This window comes from Mustela putorius, unplaced genomic scaffold, assembly GCF_011764305.1.
Source record: "Mustela putorius furo isolate JIRA1106 unplaced genomic scaffold, ASM1176430v1.1 tig00003850_pilon_pilon_pilon, whole genome shotgun sequence".
Classification (NCBI taxonomy): Eukaryota; Metazoa; Chordata; class Mammalia; order Carnivora; family Mustelidae; genus Mustela; species Mustela putorius.
In genome coordinates, this window is record NW_025422002.1 from 10,964,106 (window position 1) to 10,987,634 (window position 23,529).

General features: G+C 46.4%; 1 protein-coding gene across 2 annotated transcripts in view; it reads right to left on the minus strand.

Moving 5' to 3' along the window:
• Window positions 1–23,439, minus strand: part of ATP2B2 (ATPase plasma membrane Ca2+ transporting 2) — a 365,479-nt gene extending 342,040 nt beyond the window's left edge. For both annotated transcript variants that reach the window (XM_045063309.1, XM_045063308.1), the window contains exon 1: window positions 23,299–23,439. The gene's annotated coding sequence lies outside the window, so the exon portion shown is untranslated. The remainder of the gene's footprint in view (window positions 1–23,298) is intronic.
• Between the last annotated feature and the right edge of the window lie 90 nt (window positions 23,440–23,529).

The window sequence follows — 23,529 nt, forward strand, 5'->3', positions numbered from 1 at the left end:
CTCTGCCCTTGATGTGAGCATCTACTGTCAGCCATGCCCCAATCTCCAGCACAGAATGGTCTCTTCCCAATCCCATGGGGCTTTGGGTGAAGCTGTCAATCCTGCTCCTCCCCTGGCCAATCATGGTAGCCCATCCTTCTGTCTACAGCAACTGGTCTAAGAGGAAGGCACATAACCCAAGCTGGGCCAATCCCAGTCCAGGCATGAGATTTGCTTTCTGCACAGGGATGAGAGAAGTCTGTTTTTGTGTAAGTATGTGAACTGACTATAAGAACCACATCTGCCAGAACTGCTTGTGACCATCTAATCTACCATGGGGGCAAATCCCTGAGAATGAAGCCAACACTGGAGGTGGAGCTGAAAGACGAAAGGAAAACTGAGCCTTCATAATGGGATTTGAGCCACTGGATTCAGCTGTGCCTGATGCCGTCACCTCTGTGCTTTGCAGTTGTGTGAATCAATACATTCATTTTTAGCTTAAACTAATTGGTGTTGTGATTTGGCCACTGGCAACTGAAAGACTTCTGTTAAATACCACTCTCAAAGGATTCATCAATTAACTGTCTCATGCAACAGTGATCTACTTATACCCATTTTGGGCCTGACACTGATACACTATCTGCCTAAATGAAAATTAGGATGAAGATTTATCACCTCAGGGTGTTTGGGGTAATGGGACCTGGGCTCTGAGGGCAGGCTCTAAAGACAAGTGTCCACCATGCCTGGGTCCGGTCCAGCTCTTAGGAGCAGGTTTGTGACAATCATAACCACAGCAGGGATCACACTAGCAAGGAAAGCTAATCAAGTGTGTGGCAACAAGTTCCAATTGTGATCACTGCCAACTAAGTGTCACAAAGGTTTGTGCCACTTACTTGGGACAATGACAAAATCAAGATGATGGTTGGATTTCAGCTGTTGTGAGTTCATTCTGGAAGACAGTCAGCATGAGGCTTTGGGTCAGAGAGAAAAGGGGAAGTGAAGCTAAGCCGGAGAGAGCATGAAGGTTCACACTTCCAAAGGAATTTACCAGAAGCTAAGAATCACTTAAGACAAGGTAACAGACTCTCTAAATCCAGATAACCCATGATGTTCTGCAACTCTAAGGTTTCTCTCTTAGAGCCCACCTTCTTATCTGTAAAGTGGGTGTATTAATTCCCTACCATCTAATCCTCAGGGTTTTTGCCAGGATCAGACAAAATGCCTTATAAATGGCAAGGACCAAAGCTTGCTTTCCAGTGTACGCAGGTACCAAACGGAAGGACTAAAATCTGTCCTGTGGAGTCAGACCAGTAAGTGTGCTTGCCATGGCCAGACAAGGGGTGAAGAGGTACAGAACAAAGCAGATTATCTTCAAGAAGGTGGCTGAGCAAGCAGAGCACAGCTGTGGGTTTTGTAGAAATGACTCTTGGAAAGCAAGTACTTGCACACATCCCATGGAGATTCTAGCTGAGGTGCCTCACTTCACTGTGAGATTTCTCTCTCAGACAGGCATCATCACCTGTCTGAGAGAGAAAGAAAGGGTGTGTGTGGCCACATTCACCTCTGCTCAGGGTCACATGGACCCAAGGCAGCCAGTAGGGTTCACTATCTGCCTACCTCACAGTGTGTCCTGGGGCTGCTCCTGCTCAGAGGGGGCGCGTTTCCCTAACGCACGCAAAGGTGCCCTGCAGTCTAATGGCGGACGTGTGCGTGAACAAATAGGTACAGGAATGCATACACACACGAGAGCAGCCGGGACCTCTGTGTGAAAGGATATGATGGACAAATCTTTGGCAACTTGGGGCCCCTGGGTGGCTCAGTGGGTTAAAGCCTCTGCCTTCAGCTCAGGTCATGATCCCGGGTCCTGGGATTGAGCCCCGCATCGGGCTCTCGGCTCAGCAGGGAGACTGCTTACTCCTCTCTCTCTGCCTGCCTCTCTGCTTACTTCTGATCTCTGTCTGTCAAATAAATAAATAAAATCTTAAAAAAAAATCTTTGGCAACTAGAATTCTTATTCTTCACTAATTTGTTTTCTAAGCCCCAGTACAAAGACTTCCCATTTCTAAAATTAAATTTTTTCAAGATTTTATTTATTTGAGAGAGAGTCGTGAAGGAAGGGCAGAGGGAGAGGGAGAAGCAGACTCCTCACTGAGCAGGGAGCTCAGGACTCCATCCCAGGACCCCAGGATCATGACCTGAGCTGTAGGCAGATGCTTAACTGACTGAGCCACCCAGGTGCCCCAAGTTACTTTTTATATGACATCTGGATTTTTCACCCAAACACACTAAAGGACAACCTTCAAACATCCGTTTGAGCAGAAGTAACTTTAACAAGCGACTCATTCTCCTCTCATGGCTAAAGTACACAATGCTAAATCTGTCTTTTCCGCCTTCCTCTGTCCCTCATCTTCCTCTCCTCCCTTTTGATTCCCACTGACCTGGAACCTCATGATTGTCCCCATTTGAACCATGTAGGATGGGAACTTAAATCTGTGTAAACAGAGTGAGAGGTCGATGCCTCTCTGATAAAAGCCAGTCTGGCACATACTGTTCTCCACAGAAAAGCACCAAGAGACCAGTCAAACTCTCTAACTGGTTTCCTCACAGTAATGTTAGGCAAGGAGAGAATAGGCACTGTGTCCTGGAACCTCCACGAGCCTCTGTGATGAGTGTCTCAGCGGAATAGAACCACTTCTGTATTTTATTTTTTTAAAGATTTTATTTATTTATTTATTTATTTATTTATTTATTTATTTATTTGACAGACAGAGATCACAAGTAGGCAGAGAGGGAGGCAGAGAGAGAGGAGTAAGCAGGCTCCCTGCTGAGCCGAGAGCCCGATTCGGGGCTCAATCCCAGGACCCGGGATCATGACCTGAGCTGAAGGCAGAGGCTTTAACCCACTGAGCCACCCAGGGGTCCCCACTTCTGTATTTTAAAGGGAGGGATTATTAACTAAGCACTCATGATGGTCCTGTGCTTACCACATTCTCAGTAAACCTCCACAACAACCCTATTTCACAGATAAGAAAACTGAGACCACCTCTTAAACAGTAGTTTTACTGTCCTCGGAAAGATAAAACTAAGAACAAAGGAAGTTAGGTGCAATTCAGCATCTAGCTCTGGAACACTGGGGTGGAAGTGGTATGTGGTGCCCGTGCCACCTACCACATTCGTTTCCCAGGTGCAGAGAATGTGGCCCAAACAGGAGCCTGAAGTGGTGGAGAGGCACAGCTTCGAGGGCTGGAGCCCTGTCTTCTGAAAGCACAGGGGGCACTGAGAACCTAGGGCTGAGGCTAACTCTCTTATGCATGGCCCTAAGTGGTGGTAGAGAGAAGCCGCTTCTACACGGAAGCCTCCCTAATACACATATGCCCTAAGAAAGGAAGAGCGTGCATTTGGAGAATCCATTCTGCCTCTTAGGGGGGCCTTGGGTTGATTATTAACCTCTCTGTATCCCAGTCTCCTCACATATAAAATGGGAACAATACAAATACCTTCCTCAAAGTGTTGCTGTTGAGGATCAAGTAGGACAAATTGTAAAATGCTTAGCACATTATGTGGTGCATACCAAGTTCTAAAGTATTTCTGACTTGTATTATGTTGGTGGGCTGAAGAGTGCTCTTAATGCCTCTGTTCCAAAACGAATGAAATAGAAGATGCTGTGCCAGTGGCATTTCAGGTCAACACTTCTCTCCAGTTTTAGAGCTTCTGGGAACTACTTTAGAGGAAATTTGCTCTTATAAGACTTTTCAGTCTTAGTGAAAAAAACAGAGAGTTGGGTGATAAAATGATGAAAATTAAAAGGGTCAACTGGGACTCAAGACATCTGCTGGTTATTAGTTAAGTGGCTTTAGAGATATTAATAATGGTCAGCTGCCAATATTTACTGACTACATCCTATGTGCCAGGCACTTGTTATGATTTGTATATTCACACGCGTGCACATGCACGTGCATACACACACACACACACACACACATACTCATTACCATTATTCCTGTCATATATTCATTAAATTCTCGCCACAAACCCTGTGAGGAAGGTATCAGGTGTTTTTCCTATTTACTTTTCCAGCCTCTGTTTCTCCAGTTGTGAGGAAGGCCAGAGCACCTTGGCCCACCTCATAGGGTTATCAAGAATATGTAAAAGACAAGATATGTGACGTTCTAGAAAAAAATAAGAGCTGTTCCCTGCTGCAAGATGTCAGCCAGTCTTGTCAGCCAGTCTCTGTGGATCTCCAGCCACAGAGAGGGCCCCAGTGGCTGACTCTGGGTCTGGGAAGGACACCCCAATCCCCAGATGTGGCACGTGCCTCTAGTGAACCCGCCATCCATAGCATGTTGTCTTGAGAGCACAAATCAAGAAGAATGGGCATGTCTTACTTTTCAACACCTTCCTGTATGTCCTTTGCCTCAAATTCCTACTGTTCAAGATCAGAAGGAAAAACATTTTGTTCAGAAATTAGTCTGAGTCCACTTCAGCTATAGATTTGTCCCTGATGCTAAATGCTAAATGACCCAAGTCCTCCAACAGAGCCACCAGAGAAAGGAAATTCACTCTCAGAGGGGGGACAGAGTTAAGGCAAACAGACTTCCAGCATGATTTATCACTTTCCAGGTCACCTATGGCTGGCCAGCAGAAGCAGCCAAACCAGCAAAGTCATTCTGCAAAATCTGCAAAGTGCTTACTCACAAATATGAAGGCCATTAATTTACCCTGGGCACTGGATGGTCAAGATGGAAACCTTAACTTGACTGAGGATGGAAATGCAGTAATGAGAATAGGGGATGCACCCCAGAAAGTGTCAGGGTGGTCTTCTGTTGAAAAAGGCAAAGGGAAGGGATCATGAAAGTCTTTCCTTTCACTGCTCTGATGTGGAAACCTCTTGGGTCACACTCATGCTGTCATTACCTTGTATGAGGGGCTGGGAAGGAGGGAAGATCCATGAGGGGATCCACTTGGGCTGTGTATGAATATCAGGTCTGAAGGTGCAAGACCATCTACCATTGGTTAGCATTATCCAGCTAAAGGGGTTACTTGGGCCTTCCTGCATATCTAGGTAAGAAACAAAGCCTTGAGTTATCTAGTGCACATCTCAATATATTCTACTAAATCCATCACCCTGAGCTTCCCTTGCAGTAGCTCCTGGACTGGGGTGGGAGGATAGGGTAGGCTTTGGCATGAGTCAGGACTAGGACTGAGAATGGCCTTTGCCATTATGAACTCAGGGGAAGCCACCTCACTGCACTTCAATTTTCTCATTTGTGCAATGCCAACAGTAATGTCTACCTCACAGAATTCTTAGTAACATTAAACAAGATAAACCCTTTCCACAATAAGATAACTCAGTGATAAATAAGATTTCCCAGACTGAAAGATGCCCTGGGCCAGTAAAATTAAAATGTGAAACAAAACCGACCAATCCAACAAAGAAGAAAACCATTAGATGACTCAATCTAGTGCTGCCAAATGCAAACACTAAAAATGTCCTTCTGGCCTCAGCATCATAGAAGAAAGGCCATTTTAGCACAGAAAAAGTAGGAAAGTGTAATCTCAGGACAAAAGGCCTCCTTTCTCCTTAGTTTTATAGAAAACTCCCCACCAGCCTCCTGCTTGCCTCAGATCAGAGAACCCTGCTGCAGACCAGCATTCTCATGCAGTTGCTGGGAAACCACTAAGATGATGTACTCTGCACATGGAGGGAGCCTGGCGGATATTAGTGCCCTGCCTTATTTGTCACACTCCGCCTTGCTTTTAAGGTACTTACTGCACATCATCCACCCTGTGGTGGGCTTTGTATGGGCAGGACCCAGATGCTCTACAGAGTAGGTGCTCAGTGAGGGTGGGGCAAAAAGAAGGAAGAGCATTCTAGACAGAGCAGAAGACCAGTCCCAGAGATGAGCAGAGATCAAAACTGAATGGAGGGAGGCCAATACACCCATACACACCAATCCATTCCTGCCACCCTCTACCCCACAGCACACAGAAGATTCGGTCCTCATGTTACAGAACAGAAACAAAGCTCTGGGGACAAACTGCAACAATGGTGTTCATGTCAAAAGAATATGAGTCTTCATTTTCAAAGGGCAAAGCGGAAGAGGGACTGGGAGGGAGCTAAGTCATAGCCATGACTTTGTTCACCATCCAAGATTGACCAAAAAGAGGATACACTCCTGCTTCTTAAATGAGGTTCCTTTAAGATCAATAGGAGGTACAACATCCAATCCACACAGTGAGGCACTGTTACTGTGGAACATTGTGCCGTCATCCTCTTAACAGTTGACACTTGCTAAGCCCTCACTTGCACCAGTATAAAGTAAAAGAGGGAGGGAGGGACAGATGGAGAAATGAATGGATGGATGGATGGGTGGTTGGATAGATGGAAGGAAGGAAGGAAAGAAGGAAGTTGAAATGGATGGATGTATAAATGGATGATGATGATGGGTTGATAGATGGCTAGAGACAGATAAACAGACATGAAAATATATCATCATCTCTTAATCTCAAACTTACTACTCCTTCAATTTTACAGGAAACGAAGTCTTCTGAAGTTTGTCACTCGCTCTAGTCACTCACTCAATCTGTTAGGTGACTTTACATTCCCTCCCTTTTGATGATTACACTGTGTGAGGCAGATGTGTACAACTTTTCTTAGAACCACTTCAGAGATAGAGATGTGGCCTTGGTGGGGCCCAGGTTTCCCCTGCATATAGTAACAGCACTGTACAGAGAGAAAGAGAAAGGCAGCAAAATCGACTTCTGGAAGAAAGTCTTTCACTTCATTATGGGAAAGGTCATGGTCTGATAATTCTCACCTGGATATGAATTAAAATATGTCCAAACCCATTTTAGAAAAGCTTTTGTATCAAGTTTTTAAAATTCAATCCATAATCACGTATTAAGTAACTCTTTATTCACTGGTGAATCCCAAATACCTAGTACAGCATCTGACATACAGTAGGTCCTCTGGATACTTATGGAATTTTCTGGATCTTTATGGAATTTTCTACTTCCTGAAGGCTGACTTAGGGTCTTTGATTCTTCCTAAGTAGATGCTTTCAAGTCAAAATGGGAATATTTTTTTTAAAACAAGAATGGAAGCAGCACAAACCTTGGGGGTAAGTTCTGGTCAAGCTATTTGCAGTAAACTAAATTTGCAGAAGGCTCCTTAGCTTCTTGGAGCCTTAGGGTCTCATCTATCAAATGGGAATAGAGATATCTCTTATTACAGGACTGTTCATGAATAATCACACAATAGACCATGCCTTGAAGGAAAGCATTCCAGGCTCTGATACCATAAGGTGGGATCCGAGGGCCCCAACCATTAAGCCACTCTCTCCTCTCTCTCCTTGTGGGTTTCCATGCCCCATATTCCTGAGCAGCTGTGGGAGGACCAAACCAGCAGCTTCATGTGGCCAGGAGAGGGCCTGGGCCCCTTCACTGCTTCCAGTTGTATGGTTCTCTAGTTCCAATGTCAAGATAGCACTATAGGGCCCTGAGGCTTCACCCTGACAGCCTGTGTGATTAGCATCCAGCTCACAGTTATATTTTCCGGTCCTCCACACCTGTCTACCTGGGGCCTGATACAGTCAAACAGCAAGAGGGGAAGTGCTCAGGTTTATCCATGAAAATGAACTGCTGCTTTTCAGAGAAACCCACTAAATATAGGTCCCCTTCCATGATGCATGGGCCAGCACCAAAGGCCAGCACCGGAAGTCACCAGCAGGTTCCCACAGTTTCCAAGTGACTGCACTTAGGAGATACTCAGCAAACATCTGATAATCAATTAATATTATATTTCCATTCCTCTATCCCAAACCTGGACTCAGAATGATGGAGATTTTTCCATCCTTCTATGCCTCAAGTACATGAGCCCAGAAATGTTAAATTCCCCAGGGTCACACAGCAGCTCACACCCAAACCTTGATACCCCAAGATCACAGTCTTCCTATGAAGACTGGGAGGGTAATGGTTTTCCATATATATATATATATATATATATATATATATATATATATATATATGGGGTCTGCCATCAATGATGGGGTTACAGGTGTTGGGAACTTTTCCATGCAGTGTCTCCCTTATTCTCCAACAGCACTACTTCCTCATCTTCATGTCACAGTTGAGAAAATGGAATTCCAGAGAAGTCAAGTGAGAAAAAGTGGAGGAGGCAAGACTTGAGCTCTGGCATTCTGACCTGAGTGTATTATATTGGTTGGTCCCACAAAGGTTTTGATGAATCCTATTAAAGTCAGAAAGAAAGAGAGTAAGAATCAGTTTTCACAGTTTTTTTTTTTTAATTAATTCAAAATCTGCAGATTTTTACAAGACATACAAACTTGAGGAGCTTGGAGTTGGCAAGCTAACAAAAACCAAGCCAGCGTGATTTTGATTTGTGCTCCAAGAGCGGACAGAGTTAACAGACAGATGCAGGCATTAGGATCTGCTTTGGCGGAGGGAGCCTAAAATAGCTGCTGTCCTATTCCTTGCCTCTCTCTCCAACAGTCATTCATTAATTTCTGCTTTGTGGGCGCCAAGGCTCACTGGCTACAGACAAGTCATCTGGCCTTGCAGCCTTTTTCTGCAGCAGGGTAATAAATGTTTGCAAGGACCTAGCAGGAAATGGATGAGGGGACATGTCGAGGTCATGATCATAGCTTCTGGTTGCCCACAGTCCAGGGGGAATCCCAGAATCTGGAATGACTCCCTCCATGACCCCAAGAGCATCTTCATGCTACATCATCTTAGCCAGCATTTGGAAGGATGGTTTGTGGTCCTCTGATGGGGATAGCAAGGCTTCACAGAGACTTACTTATGTGCTGTGGACCCTAAGGATGCAGGTTTCTAGGGAACACTAAATGAACTGTGTGCCTGCTTCTTTACTCTGAGGATGGTGATGGGTCAAAGCCACATGGCCAGGACCAATCACAGGCTCACACCAGGCCCTCAAGACATATTTAGTGAATGAACAAATGAGTGAGTGAATGAGTGAATTGCTTTGAGTCTTGGTTTCCTTGCTGGTTAAGCCATCCTACCACAGAAACTCTCCTGTGGGTTAAAGATGAACTCGTATTTTCTCTTACTTTAAAAGCTAAGTGTTGTACAAGTGGTTCCCTGTGATTGGAAATTCAGCACTTGCCTTAAAAAAAATCTCAGCTCATATCAACTCAGCCAATAGTCCCCAAGGGTCTGTTCTGTGTTCTGTTCTAAGCCACACTCAGGGGTTGCCGAGATGAAGACACACAGAGGGCTGCAGGAGCTCTGCATCTGAGAGGGAGATGCCTTCCCCATGGATCCCAGGACACATGGTAGATTCCCTAAGGGACCAAGTGGGGAGCAGAGAGACAAGAAAACACATACTAGCCCCCTGTGGCACTCCGCAGGTTCCAGGGAATTTCTCTCTGTCCCACAACAGATTCGTCTGCTCCCAGCCATCTATCACTGGGTGCCCAAACATTGACATGCAGGGCTGGGGCCTGAGATCAGACAGAAATTGTTATGAACATCTATTTTTCTCCAAACAGGACTGATAGGAGGATTAAATGAGACAAGGCAGACAGGTGTTCCTGACATGCTGCCTCATGAACCACAAAACAGTGAAATCACTACACAACCAATACCAGTGTGAACAGGTAAGACCGAAGCCTTGATGATTGTGGCTTCTCAGGGTTGGACCCTGAGAACCCCACATGAGCACTGGTGATGACAAAGTTGAAAGAAAAATATGTGGTATCCTCAAGGTCAAGGATATTCAGTCAACATTCAGTCAACAGCTCTCTTGGGGAGTAAAGCCATCACTGGGCTTTTGAGTAATCTGTGCTGCCACTGGGCAACCAACAAATGGGTACAATTCACTCTTTCCTTCCAGATATCTAAGTGCCTCCCAAGGGCCAGGTCTGCTCTAGGGTGGGGGGCACTGCAAGGAACAAAATAGCCACAACTCCCTGCCCTCGGGGACCCAATATTCTAGGGAGCTGGGCTGGCTTAAAAGTCAGCAAAGTGTACAGTGAAGCTTGGTCCTTCATTTATTTGATCGTGGTTCTTCATTCTCTTTTTACATAAACACCTGAATCTACTTCTTGCTCTTTTCGCCAGGTGATATGCTCTGGGGACAGAACCTTATTAGTACACAGAGATATGGGTCTACCTCATCTGTTTCTGTTGCAATGGAATTCCTTGGTGTAGCTACTCTGTGGTTTATTTAACCAGCCCCCTGTTTTGGGACAATCGCTAGAACGTGAACCCCATATGAGCAAGGACTTGGACTCTTTTGTTCATGGTTCTGTCCCTAGAGCCTGGCATAGTGCTTGGCACACAGTAGGCACTCAATGAACGATTATTAGGTAAAAGAATACTTTGGGTTGTTACCAGGTTGTTTCCAATGCTTTGGTATCAAATAGTGTCAGTGACCATCTGCATAAGATTCCTGGGGCAGGAGACAATGTCTCTATGACAGTCACGAGCAATAGTGTTCATTTGCAAGGCCAGGGAGTCTAGGTATTTATTTTTAACTTTTTGTTTGGAAATGATTATAGATTCACAGGAGGTTGCAAGGAAATGTGCAAGGAAGTCCCAGGGTCCCTTCCCCCAGCCTCCCCCAAAGTCAGCATCCTGCATAAATCAAGTACAATATCAAAACCAAGAAATGGGCATTGGTACCCTCCACAGAGCTTATTCAGATCACACCGGTTACACACACCCTTGTCCACACACCCTCGTGTAGCTCTATGCCATTTTATGACATGTATCCCTATGTAAAAACCACCAGCACCAAGATACTCACTGTCCCATCACAAGACCCCCTTTTACCCCTCTTTACGGCTACGAGCCCCTCTCCTTACCCCCAACCCCTGACAACGACTAACCCCTGCTCCATCTCTATGTCATTTCACTAATGGTCTCGTGCACTATGTATGCTTGGGGGACTGGCCTTTTCCACTCCTTCAGGCTCATTCATCTGGCTGAGTGTATTGACAGTTCATTCCTTTACACTGCTGAGTCGTAATCCATGAGCTGGTCATACCACTGTGTATGTAACTCTCACATGCATTTTTAATTCTTTTTTTTTTAAATTTTATTTATTTATTTGACAGACAGAGACCACAAGTAGGCAGAGAGGCAGGCAGAGAGGAGGAAGCAGGCTCCCTGTGGAGCAGAGAGCTTGATGCGGGGCTCGATCCCAGGACCCTGGGATCATGACCTGAGCCGAAGGCAGAGGCTTTAACCCACTGAGCCACCCAGGTGCCCCTGCATTTTTAATTCTAACAGATACTGCAGAATTATGCCCTTGATGGTCCAGGGCATGGAAACTGCTCAGCGATGACTATGGCATCTATTTCCCCCTTTTCCTTGCTAATACTTCAGAACGTCAAACGGTTTCCTGCATCTCATGAGTGAAAACTGACCTCTCTTTGTTTGGGGGGCATCCATTTTTCTGATTCCACAGATAGGACTCTTGTGGAAAATTCTTTGCACAGTAAGGGGTTCCTGGGGGCCAGGTAGACTTTGGGAGGGAGGGTTACTCACTGTGACAGCCCTAGAGGCCAACACTGGTGCTGATGGTGGTGTAAACTGAAGGCATTGTGGGCCCCAGTTAAAAGTCTAAGTGAAAACCCTTTCCAGGGTGCCTTTGCCATCAAGAAGTGCCAACATATTTCCTCACTCCTTGAATCTGGGGCAACCTTGTGACTTGCCTCAGCCAACAGAATGTGCTGGAAGTGACACTACACCAATCCCAGACTAAGATCTCAAGAATCCTGGTGTGCTTCTGATCTCTGACATTGCCATGTGAACAAACCCAGGAGAGCTCCTAGAGGACAAGACACTGTGCGGAGGAGGGATGAGCTATCCCTAGGCCAGCCCAGAGTCTGCCGACCACCACACACGCGAAAGAGCCCACGAGGATCAACAAAGTCCCCTATATAACCAACAGCAGACCACAGATATGGGAGGAAACCCAGCCAGGACCTGAAGAACTATCCAGATGTCCTGTGGATTTTCCGGCAAGAGTATGAATTTACTGCTCTAAGGCACCAAGTTTTGGGCAGTTTGTTAGGTAGTAACAGCTAACTGATACAGAAGTGCAAGAAGAAAGTCTCCAGCCAGACAAAGCTGCCCGGGCTCGGTGACAACTGTGCAAGATGGATTTGAAGGAGTCTCTGGCAAATGAAGTCTCAGATATCTCTGTTCCAATATACAGAAGTCCCAGACAAGTTCCCCCGCTCAACCCGCGGCCCTCAGCCACCCACTCCGAGTAAGCAACTTTAACAACTTCTGTCAAAGACAGCTCCCATCTTAATGTGGCAGTGGGTGAGAAACCCAAAGTGGCAAAGATGCCCCCTCCCCAGCCTCACCCTCAGAGACAGGGGGTTTGCAGTTAAAAATATCCCCTCCTCTCAAACATGGAAACTGTCCAGGGTCAGCCTCCCATACACTACCACTCGATTTCTGACTCTGGTTATAAAACCTTGTGCCTAAAAATAGATTTCAAGGGGATTTCATAGACATGTTCTCAGGCATAATTGCAGTGTTCCTGCAAACTTCGGAGCAATTCAATTTTAGTCTTTGAACACACACTTTTCAAAGCCCAGCCCCCAGGTATTAAGCATCAGGAAGAGCCGTGATTGATTCCTCTCCCTCTGATTCTCCCACAAGGAGGGCAGGTGTCAGCTGCAGCTCTTCCCAATGCACTCCTGCCTCATTTGGTTTTAGTCATTCATCCATGTGCCCACCTCCAAATTGCCCAGCCCAGGGTTTGCACACCTGCCTAGTCCTTGCTGTCTGCCTGGCCTCTGGCTCCTCCTTGCTCTTCCTTCTATCCTCTGACCTTCCCTTCCTTTGCTTCCCCAGCACAGAGTCAGTCCCAGACACCCCCTCACTCCTTTCTGATCCCATTTGTCATCGCAGCCTCCCCCTTCTACTTCACACATGTGCAGAATTTAGAATGAGGGAGGATGCTAGAAATCAACTGGCTCAACCTTCTTAGTTTACAGATGAACCCTGGAGAGCCAGGATGATGGGAGGGCTGAAGTCAAGGTCAAACGTGGAGGCAGTGACCAAGCAGAAGTAGAACCCAGGGCCCCTACACTGAGGGAGTCACCTCTAGCTCTGGTTAGTTACCCACCAACTTCTAAACAACAGCAACAACAATACTGATAATGAAAAATACACGTATTAAATTCTTATTGTATGCCAGGCACTGGACATACATTTAACTATCAACATTTTATAGATGGAGAAACTGAGGTATAGAGAAGTGAGGTGTCCTGCCCAAGGTCATAGTTATTAACTGGCAGATCAAGGATCTGAAGTCAGGTTTAATGCCAAAGGCTACGGCTCCTCAAGCCTGCCCTGAATCCTGTTATATACACCTCTTCTATTGGGATGTTCACCTGCATTTTCACTGCACCACACATTTTCTAGGCCCTCCTGTCAGTTTTTAGGCTCCCGATCCTGTTCACTCCACTGCCTGCTGGTCCTCAGTGGGCCTCCTTTGGCCATCAGGGCTCCTTTGCAGAAGGGAGCTAGTTTTTCACAATGGGTTTGCTTTCTTAGACCAACTCCACTACCTCCTGGCTCTACCGTTGGGCAAGCAACCTCACGCAACCTCTGAGCCTTAGCTTCCCTGCCTACAAAATGCAGGAGAGAACGGACCACCTCATGGAGGCATGGGAAAGCTAAGACAAAAAATCCAAGTAGGATGACCTGCACATAGTAGGTCCTCAAGAATGAGTCCCCTTCAGGCCTAGTCAATGCTTTCCCTGCGTCAAATCCATCATACTCCCATCCATTCTCTGAGTACACAAGTGTTTTTCTCCACTACCCACTTCTACCTTTCATAGTATCTGGTTCCTAGCGGTCCTCATCCTACTTCTCTGGGCATCTATGGAGGCATTTATCTCCCATGGCATATTCAGTCTGGGCCAGAGTCCAGGCCCTAATTCCACATCGTTTTTTAGGTTCAAGTGTCCTCTCCACAACTGCACTACAATATCTTTGAGGGCAAAGCTGTTGTCCAAAATACCAAACCCAGAGCACTGGCATTCATTCATTCCACCAATATCTTCCTCAATATCTACCATGTTCCAAGCCCTGTGCAAGCTTGCAAAGGGCACCGGAAGGGATAACCCCAACCCCCTGTCCTCTCACAGCTTCCAGCCTAGTGGGGAGCCAGGATAGTGAGGGCACAGTTGGGCAGACTCTGAGGGCTGCCTCCCAAGGGGCCATTCCCTCCTCTGCCTGGCAGACTCTGACTATGCCCTCAATTGACAGCTTCAGAGCTAAGTCCTGGCCCTTTTAAGCTTTTGGTCCCATGCTCTTGGCTATGACTGGTTTAGGCTTGGCTATGTGACCCAATTCTAGCCAGAGACATAAGAGGAAGTCGGCAGGGGACTTCCTGGGAAAGAATTCCTACCTGATAAAGAAGTGCAGAGATGCCTCCTGTCTTTCGTCTCCCAGGCTCTGTGACACCAGCAGGGAATGCTCCCACTAAGGGAGTTCCTCCTGGCTGAGGACTGCGGTAGGGGAAAAAGACAGACCGTGGGCTACTGTGGTATGGATGAGCCCTGGAATTACCCACCTGCAGAGCTTTAGATTAGGTGAGATAAGAAAGGGTCTTACAGTTTGCGAGTGCAGTCACGAATCCAAGTCATTGAAACCAAAAGCCAACTCCCTGGTTCAGCAGTTAACACACAATAGTTCATGCTCTGGGGTGGGGTGGGTGGGGCACCCTGAGGAAAAGTTTTACAAAGAAGTCATATTTGACCAGTATTCCTTTTCAAGAGGGAGAAAGAGTTGGCATCTGCAAATTCTGAAAGGATGTGTGCAAAGGAAAGGTCTGGAGCCCACACACTATAAATGAAGACAAAGCTCCTTTTGCCACATCCTCTCCAGGCCTCACTTGGCTCCTCTGTAAAATGGGGCAGAGACCTTCCTCACAAGGTGTTGGGGAGGCTTGAGTGGGACTGTGCTCATAAAAGTGCTTGTAATTGCCTGGCCCTACCGAACTCAAGGCTGTCATCTGCATTCAGTATTTGCCTGAGGGATGGCCATATCTAAAGCCGGCCTCCCTCCAAATTTCCAGCAGTGCTGTAATCCCCTTTCATCTCTCCCTTCAACCTTTTGTAGGCTGCCCTTAAGTTAGAAATGATTTCTCCATCTGAATGTACCACAGTTCTCTTCTCTTCTTTCATTCTGGACAGTTTCACCTAATTCAGTGACTCCATTCAGGAATTCATCCTTAGGAGATGCCTGGTTGCATGCCCAGGGGTCCACACACCAGAACGTTTATCATAGTGTTGCCTATAATAGCAAAATTCTGGACACAACCCGAGTGCCAATCAGGAAGGGATCTAGTAAATAAATTATGACAGGGCCACTTATAAAAGATGAAGCAGAGATAAATTTATTGATATTTAAGATGTCCATATTCTATTATTGAGTGAGATAGGTATCAAAAAAAAAAAAAACAAACACCCCACTGTTTACATATCATTCATAGCAAAGACATTTGGCAAAATATTAGCAGAGATTAGCTCTTTTTAATGGAATTTTACTTATGTTTTACTTCCTTTTTTCTTTAAGATTTTATTGATTTATTTGAAAGAGAGAGAGAGAGTGCAAGTGAGCATAAGTAGGGGGAGAGGCAGAGGGAGAGGGAGAATCCCCCAATGTGGGGTCAATCTCGGGACCCTAGGATCATGACCTGAGCTGAAAGTAGACATTTAACAGAATGAGCCACCAGGCACCCCTATGTTTTACTTTCTTTATGCTTTTCAATATCACTCGCATTTTCTATAATCATTATGTAACATGTCTATAATCCATCAGTAAAAGCTTTTTATTTTGAAAGCAAAAAAGAAAAAAAAATAGAATTGAAGCTAAGATCTACCTTCTTTGGGCAATCTCACCTAAAGTCATGTGTGACAGGATTGGAGTATTTATGCTAGTTCTGCTAATTGGGAACCTGCTCCATGACACCTCTGCTTGGACATTGGCTGGTGTGGTGAGTTCACTATTATGCCAGGCCAGGCTCATATAACTAGAGACTTCTCTCTCTTTGAAAAAGAATCTCACTCTTAGTCCTAATGCTGCCTCTGTGCCTCACAGAACAAGCCTGATGCTTCCCTCTTCCCCCATGCACTTGTCACACTCCACCCCAGCCATTTATCAAGTGACATGATTTCCTGGGGGATGCCCCATTTCTAGGCAGAGCATGAATAAAGACCTAGAGATAGGCAAGCATCTGTGCAAGCATGCCGTGAACTTGTCCAGATGAGCATGGGGGCCCATGTGGGGTCAGATAAGGCCAGGGTGAAATTGGAAAGGTCCATATATGCCATGTTAAGGAGACTAGCCTTCACCTCCGAGGGCATGGTTCTCACAAGTTTTGTATTCATAACACCTTCATATACTAAAAATTTGGCATCACACTTGAAGGAATTAAAGGACTCAAAAATACCTCCAAATAAATAGTGATTATTTCAACTTGTTCCCTACCTGTATCAGTCAGGATGCGCCAGGTTATGTTGCAGTAACAAATAAGCCCAAAATGCCAGTGCTAAAAGCATGGTCTTCTCACTGATGCTATATGCACATTATGGGTTGGTTTGGGACTCTATATCATTCTCATTCAGAAATCGGATTAAGGGAGGCCACATCTCCATGCTGTTTCAATTGCCAAGGAAGAAACACGGGAAAGTGGCCAACAGTGTGCTGGTTATTAGAGCTTCCACCCAGAAATGTCACTTTTTCTCAAAATTCATTGGCCAAAGAATTCCAAAATTCTATGACACACAGCCATAACTGATATCAAAATAGGCAAGGAAATTTACTATGTGCCTAGAGAATACAGAGCTGGAAATATTTATCACTAATGACTAATGAAATTGCTATATTAAAAAGACGAGGGAGCAGAGAAAGAGGGGGAGGATGAAGAAGGCAAGGGAGGGGGTATTTTATGATCCAGGCTTTTTGCTAAACACTCTACAAATCTCAACTCTTAAACCCATCCGATGCACTACTTTTATTTTCTCTCTTTCACTGCTAAGGGAACTGAGGCACAGAGAAGTTGAGTGACTTGCCCAAAGTCACACAGGTGGAAAGAGGCTCATCCAGAATTTGTTCCTAGGTACTCTTAACCACCATTACATTACTGAACAAATAGTCAACTGTGAATCAGTGCCAATAAAAACATTCAGTTATTTCAGAATTCAGCTGGTTGCCCTTTGTACGGATTTGCTGAGAACTTTCCAGGCCTCATGTTCTTATCTACTCCTAATGGCAACGTTTGGGAGATTCATTCAATGTGGTGTCTATCCAATGTCAGTTTATTGCACACTGTGCCTCTTATATCCCACCTACATGTTGGACCCTCTCTACACCCCAGCATCTCATGACCCACCTCCCCAACCCTGCACTATGTTATGACTACTGAACATTCACCTCAACAATTCATTTCTTCAAACAGCATCAGAAGCATATGTGTCAAGTTTCTTACATAATGACAGCCCACCTGTGAGTTTTAGTCGACTGTAATCACTGCTGGGCAAGATGCCCTCATCTTAGGCTTTTGTTGTTGCTGTCAGGGGGTGGTGACTATTTGGGTTGTATAAGAAATCCATTCATCCAACACACATTTATTAACCATCCACTATGTGGTCAGAAAGTACAGTGACATTTGGGCAACAGACGCTGGGGTAGAGGCCTTTGAGCACTGCCTCCCTCCCCCTCACACCCTCCCCTACCAGGGCATAACACATCACTGCTCTCCAACATCCTGGCCCCATGAAACCAGGAAAGATCCATTAAGAACATCTCCACACCAACAGGCTTCCTGCTACCCAGCAGATGTCATCCAGTGAGGGCAGCTGGGAACTAGAAACACGGGGGCTGGGTTTGTGATGTGGCTTCATCAATGAGTAACCACCTTATGGTGAAAGGAAGCTGATATTTATCAAGCCATATTATAGGTTTGCTGTGAAGATGGAAAGAGAGATAGGTGAAAAGTGCTCTCTAAATGATATGATGATGACAATAGCAGTGATCACTGCCAACAAGAAAGTACCTACTGTGTGCTAGGCACTGTTCCAGGAACTTGACTGGTCTTAATTCTTGTCATTCATCACAAATTCCCAATAGTAGGTGTTCTTAGTATCCTGTTCTGTATATGAGGAAACAGAGGTTGTTGAAGCCACTCATCCAGGATCACACAGATGTGATCAAGAAGTAACAGCACCAGGACTCTAAGCTCAGCAGGTTGGCTCAAATGTTAGATGCTCTTGTGTACACTTGGACTATTTTCCCTCTAAATGTGGACTGGACAGCTGTTGCTTTCCTCTTTTTGATTCCTCAGTACTAGTCTGAACTTTAGGGGGAAAGGGGAGTGCATTCTCACCCGAAATCCTAAATATTAACTCTATCCTTGCTTCATTGTCATTGTGCATTGAATTGTGTCCTCCCAAGAGACATGGTGGAGTCCTAACCCCTGGTACCTGTGAATGAGACCTTATTTAGAAATAGGGTCTTTGTAGATGTAATCAACTTTAGATGGGGTCATACTCAATGAGGATGGGGCCTATTCCTAGTCAAATATCCTTATGAGGGGAGAAAGATTTGGAAATAGAGACAGACAGAGGAAAGACGGCCGTGTAAAGACAGAGGCAGAAATTGGAGTGATACAGTTACAAGCTGAAGAACAGCAATGATTGTCTGATTCCATCAGAAGCTGGGAAGAGGCAAGGAAGGATTCTTCTCCACAGGTTTTACTGGCCCTGACGATACCTTGATTTTAGACTACCAGCCTCCAGACCTGAGAGACTATAAATCTGTTTGTTTTAAGCATACTAGTTTGTGGTATTTTGTTTTGGCAATTCTAGGAAACTGATACAATCATGTGTTGAGCATCTCCCGTGTTCCAGACATACTGGGAATAGGACATTAAAAGAGACAGGAACTCAGACTTCAACACGTTCACAGTCTGGTGGGTCTGGCTTATATAGAACTCTGCACTAGAGGAAAAAAAAAAAAAGCAAAAAAACCCCCAAAACAATAACTAAGTAGTGGTACGAATAGCAGGAGACATGAATTCTAGGTCGAGTTCAGCTGCTTTAAAATGCTGTGTGGCCTTGAAAAAGTTGCTTTCCTTCTCTGGACTTACCTTTTCACTTTTTCTATAAACCAAGGAGTTGGCCCAGTTACTTCTCAAGGGGTATCCTTGCTTTAAAGTTCTATGACCTGCTGGGGTGAGGACAACCAGGAAGGGGCAGGGAAAGCATGGGCAGCCTCCTATACTCCTCGCACCACCCTCTTTATGGAGCTCCAGCACTCCGGGGCCCCAGAGCCAACCCTAAATCTGTTTACCCTGGCTTGCCTGTTCCTTCCTATGGAAATCACAGTAAAGTCTCCTGTCCATTTTTTCTTCCTGACTCCCTCTGCCTGCTCACAGAACCTGGTGCTTCCTTTGTGGTGTGGTGAGGCCCTTCCTCTTGGGAGCTGTAACAAGCTCTCTTTTCAGTGGCCATTGCTTCCAATCTATTGGCCTCACCATACCTACATCCTAATAAACCTATATTTAAAAATAAGGACAATATCATCTATCTCATAGGAGTGTCATGAAATTTAAAGATTAAATATGGGAAAACGGTCTCCCTCACACAGCATCAGGCAAATGGCAGGAGGCTTTCAAAATGTTATTTTCTTTTCCCTCTCCCTATCCATATTCTTTCCCCTATGCCTTCCTACTCCCATATCTCTCTCCCTCTCAGGATTGGCTACATAGTTTGTGGGACTCAAGGCAAAATAAAAATGTGGGGTCTTCTGTTCCAAAAGTATTAAGAATTTTAATATGGTGACCACAGAGTATTAAATCCAGTGTGGGGGCCCTTTTCAACACAGGACTCTGTGACTGCCTAAGTCAAGTGCCCATGAAGCTGGCCCCGTGTCTTCCGCCTTTCCAACCTTCCATCAAGTTCCCTTTTGCTTCTCAAATCTCTCTAGCCTGATTTTCCAATCCCAAAGCCCCAATATTGACTCCCCACTTTTTTTGTTCTCTACTAACAGATCAAATTTTTAGATACCATAAAGTTTTAATAATTCCACTTCATTGTGAAGGGAAGAAAGGAGGCCATTATAAATTAACGAAAGTCTGAGAAATAAGACATTACTAAAGAAAAGCTGTTTTATTGCCCTCCGATTTATATAGTGACAGAGGTGACATGGAGAGGAAGGAAGAGTGGAAGAAGTTGAAGCTTTTTGGATTTGATGTGACAAATAGAAAAGATTTCACTTATAACCTGTGATAAGCATATTCCCATTTTGCAAGTGATGCTACTAAAAACTGTCTCTTTTAAGTAGGTTGATATTTTTCTTGCTGACAATTATTTTGCTTGCAGAGAACTTTTTGATGCTACAGATGCTGGTAAATTTCTTCTGCAGTGATCCTATATAACAAAATGATTTCCCTGACCTTGCAGGCAATCTATAGCATAGATCAGGTTATAGACAGTTCTTATCAAAGGGAAATCCAGTCCAGCAAATTCTCTCTGCTCCCTTCCTCTAGGATGGTCACATCTTCAGAGCAACTTTCAAAGAGGCAGAGCTCATCCCGGGCCACACAATACTCCTTGACTTAATCTTTACTGGCTGCTGCCATGTTTCAGACTTAATTACTGTCTTATCATAACTGGATCCAGACCTATTTTGGGGTGGTATCCCCCAACAGCCCACACACCCCACATCTCCAAGCATTACCAATCTGGGCCTGAACTGCCCTCCCCCCAACCTGCACAGTCTGCCAAAATCCTAACTCATGTTTCATGGTTCAGCTCAAAGGTCCTCTCCTCTGGGAAGCTGCCTCTGACATTTCCAGGCAGAATCTGTGTGTCCGTCTGCCCCCGCGGCAAGTCTATTAGAGCCTTTGTGTTCCTGACTCACAGTCATCTATACACCTCTTTCAGGGGGGACAGGGGGTGCCTTTGGGTCCTGCGTCTGGACCATCTCTGAGGAGGCCGGGCAGCCCAGCAGCCAAGCAACAGAGGAGGTCCCCGCTCCAATGCCAACCAGCAGCAGGCAGATGGGAACACCAGCTTCACAGCAGTGTGAGGTTTCAATCAGAGGATAACCCAAAAGTGCTTAGCACAGAGCCTACAAAAAGCAAGCTCAAAAAATATTAACAGTTCTCCCTGAACACTGGCATATAAATATGAGGTCACAGAATGGCTACACATCCCGGTTTGGCTGGAAAGTCCTGATTTATGCCTGTGGTCCTGGAGTTATTATTAATAATGCCCTCTCCCTTTCTCAAAAGTGTTTCAGGTTGGATGACAATTTATACTGCCACCTTTGACAGTTAGGACTAGGTCTACTTTAGTTACCAGTGTGTCTCTGCCACATAAGCAGTGCTTAGTATTTGTTAAGTACTTAATAAAAATGTATCAAATTAATCTGTCTCCCATGCCTAGCAAGTGCCTGGCACCTGGTAGGAGCTTTATAACTGCTGGACATGGCTGATTTCTCTGCATTTCTAAGCATCTTTTGACCCAGAGAAAACATGAAGCAAGGCTCAGTAAGTGAGTGCATGAATGAATGAATGAATGAATGAACGAACGAATGAACACACTCCCTCCCTTCTCCTCTATTGCCAGTAGGACATCTGGGGGAAGGAATTACATCTTACAGAGGTAGGAAGAAGACTGGGTCAGATGGAGGAGGTCAGGATGATGGTCTTCCCTCGAGACAGTGGCGAGGGGGTTTCTCTTCCTGGGGTTGCATCAGGTCCCTGTTTCCATTTCCCAGCTAGAAACTAGGGATTGATGTCCCCCATACACGCAGCAGGAAACCACAACCAGTGCATCCAGTGGGCTCTTGAGGGTGCCAAGACACTTGCCTCCACCAAACATTGCAAATAAATTACAGGTGCTCAGGGTTCCACCAGGTGCTGCCTACCAGCAGCTGACATGGCCACAGGGGAGAAGTCACCTAAATCTAGGTGCCAGAAGTAGAAAGAAGAGAACGGGAATTACTTCTGCCTTTCTAGGCTCGGAAAGGAAATTTCACACGTTGGTAGCCAAAAATATTTGGATACAGACCATGCACCAGACATGATGATAAGAACTTCACGAACATTAACTCAGCCATCAGAACAGCCCTGTGAAGTAGTTACTCCCATTTTACACATGGGAAGTGAGTCAGGTAGGGGAAATGACTTGCCAAAGGTCACACAGCCAGTAAGACAGTGTCCAGAGCTCAAATCGCATGGAAGGCAGGGGTAGAAACTGAACAGGAGTCCTCTCCATCCCTCCCCTACCCAATATAAGAAAGCCCAGTTCTTGTTCCTCCTGGTCTGGCTGTGTGACCTTGGGCCTGGCTCAACCTCTCTGAGCCTCACTTCCCTTTTCCAAGGCTAATGTTCTAGAAGGTTAGGATATACTCCATTTCCAGAATATCTGCTCTTCCTGAGACCACAGGCTCCAGGGTGATCAGAGCCTGGGTGAGTCCAGGCATCCAAGAACATACTGATCCACCATGGAGGCTGGGGTGGGGGGATACCTCCTCCACCCATTTTCGGAAGGAGCCCCTACAGCTGGGCTAAAAAATTAAGAGGCATATCTGAGAGCCCAACTTAGTGTGGGGCTTCAGAGCTCTTGTAACACCAGCTGGGGTACTGCCGGCCAGCAGCTTCTGTTTGGAGAAGGGCTGCGGGAAGGGTGAGGGAAGCCAGAAAAATGCGAGAAGAGAGCTGCAGAGAGCACCTGGTGGAGGGTCCTCCTGCACTTTGGCTCTTAGAAGCTAGGACAGAAACCGCCTTTGGCGGGGGTAGAAGCCCCCAGCCCAGGGTCAACGTCCATAGCTCTGGTCATTTTCCCAGCCTTCAGGAATCTGGGCCTGGAGAAAGGGGGGCCCCTATACCGGGGGACGCCAGGCGTTGAAGTCAGAGCCAGATGAGAAGGAGGAAATGGGGGGAGGTTGCAGCGCTCTAGACGCCCCCAGCTTCAGGGCTGTTCTGAGCCCGGAAAGTTTGCGCGCGGCAGGCGCGCGGTGCGCCCCCTCCCAGCGCCCGCAGGCGCCGGGTCCGCAGGCGCCCACCCCGGCCCGCCCCGCCCGCCGCTCGGTGCCCGCTCAAGGTCACTGCTGACAAGGCGCCTGCCTCCGCGAAGCTAGGGGACCCAGAACGCGCTCCGGCTTAAGCTCAGACTCTGGCCCGCCGGGGGTTCCTGGGGTCGAGCGCGTTTGGAAAGGAAGCAGGCTGGAAGGGAGATAGAGACCGAAGGAGAGGGGAGGAGGCCCAGAGCCCGGGCCCGGCCGCCCCTGCCTCACCTGCGCCGGCTCCGCGAGCAAGATGCTGCCGCTGCCGCTGCCGCTGCCGCCGCCTCTGGTGCGCGCCCGGCCCGGCCCGGCCCCGCTGCGGCTGCGGCTTCTCTGCCGCGGCTGCCCCGCGCTTGCCTCGCCCCGAGGCCCCGCCACCGCCCGCCTGCCTCCCTCCCTCCGCCGCCGCCTCTGCCACCGCTGCACTGCGCTCTGCCCGCCTCCCTCCCTTCCTCCCTCCCT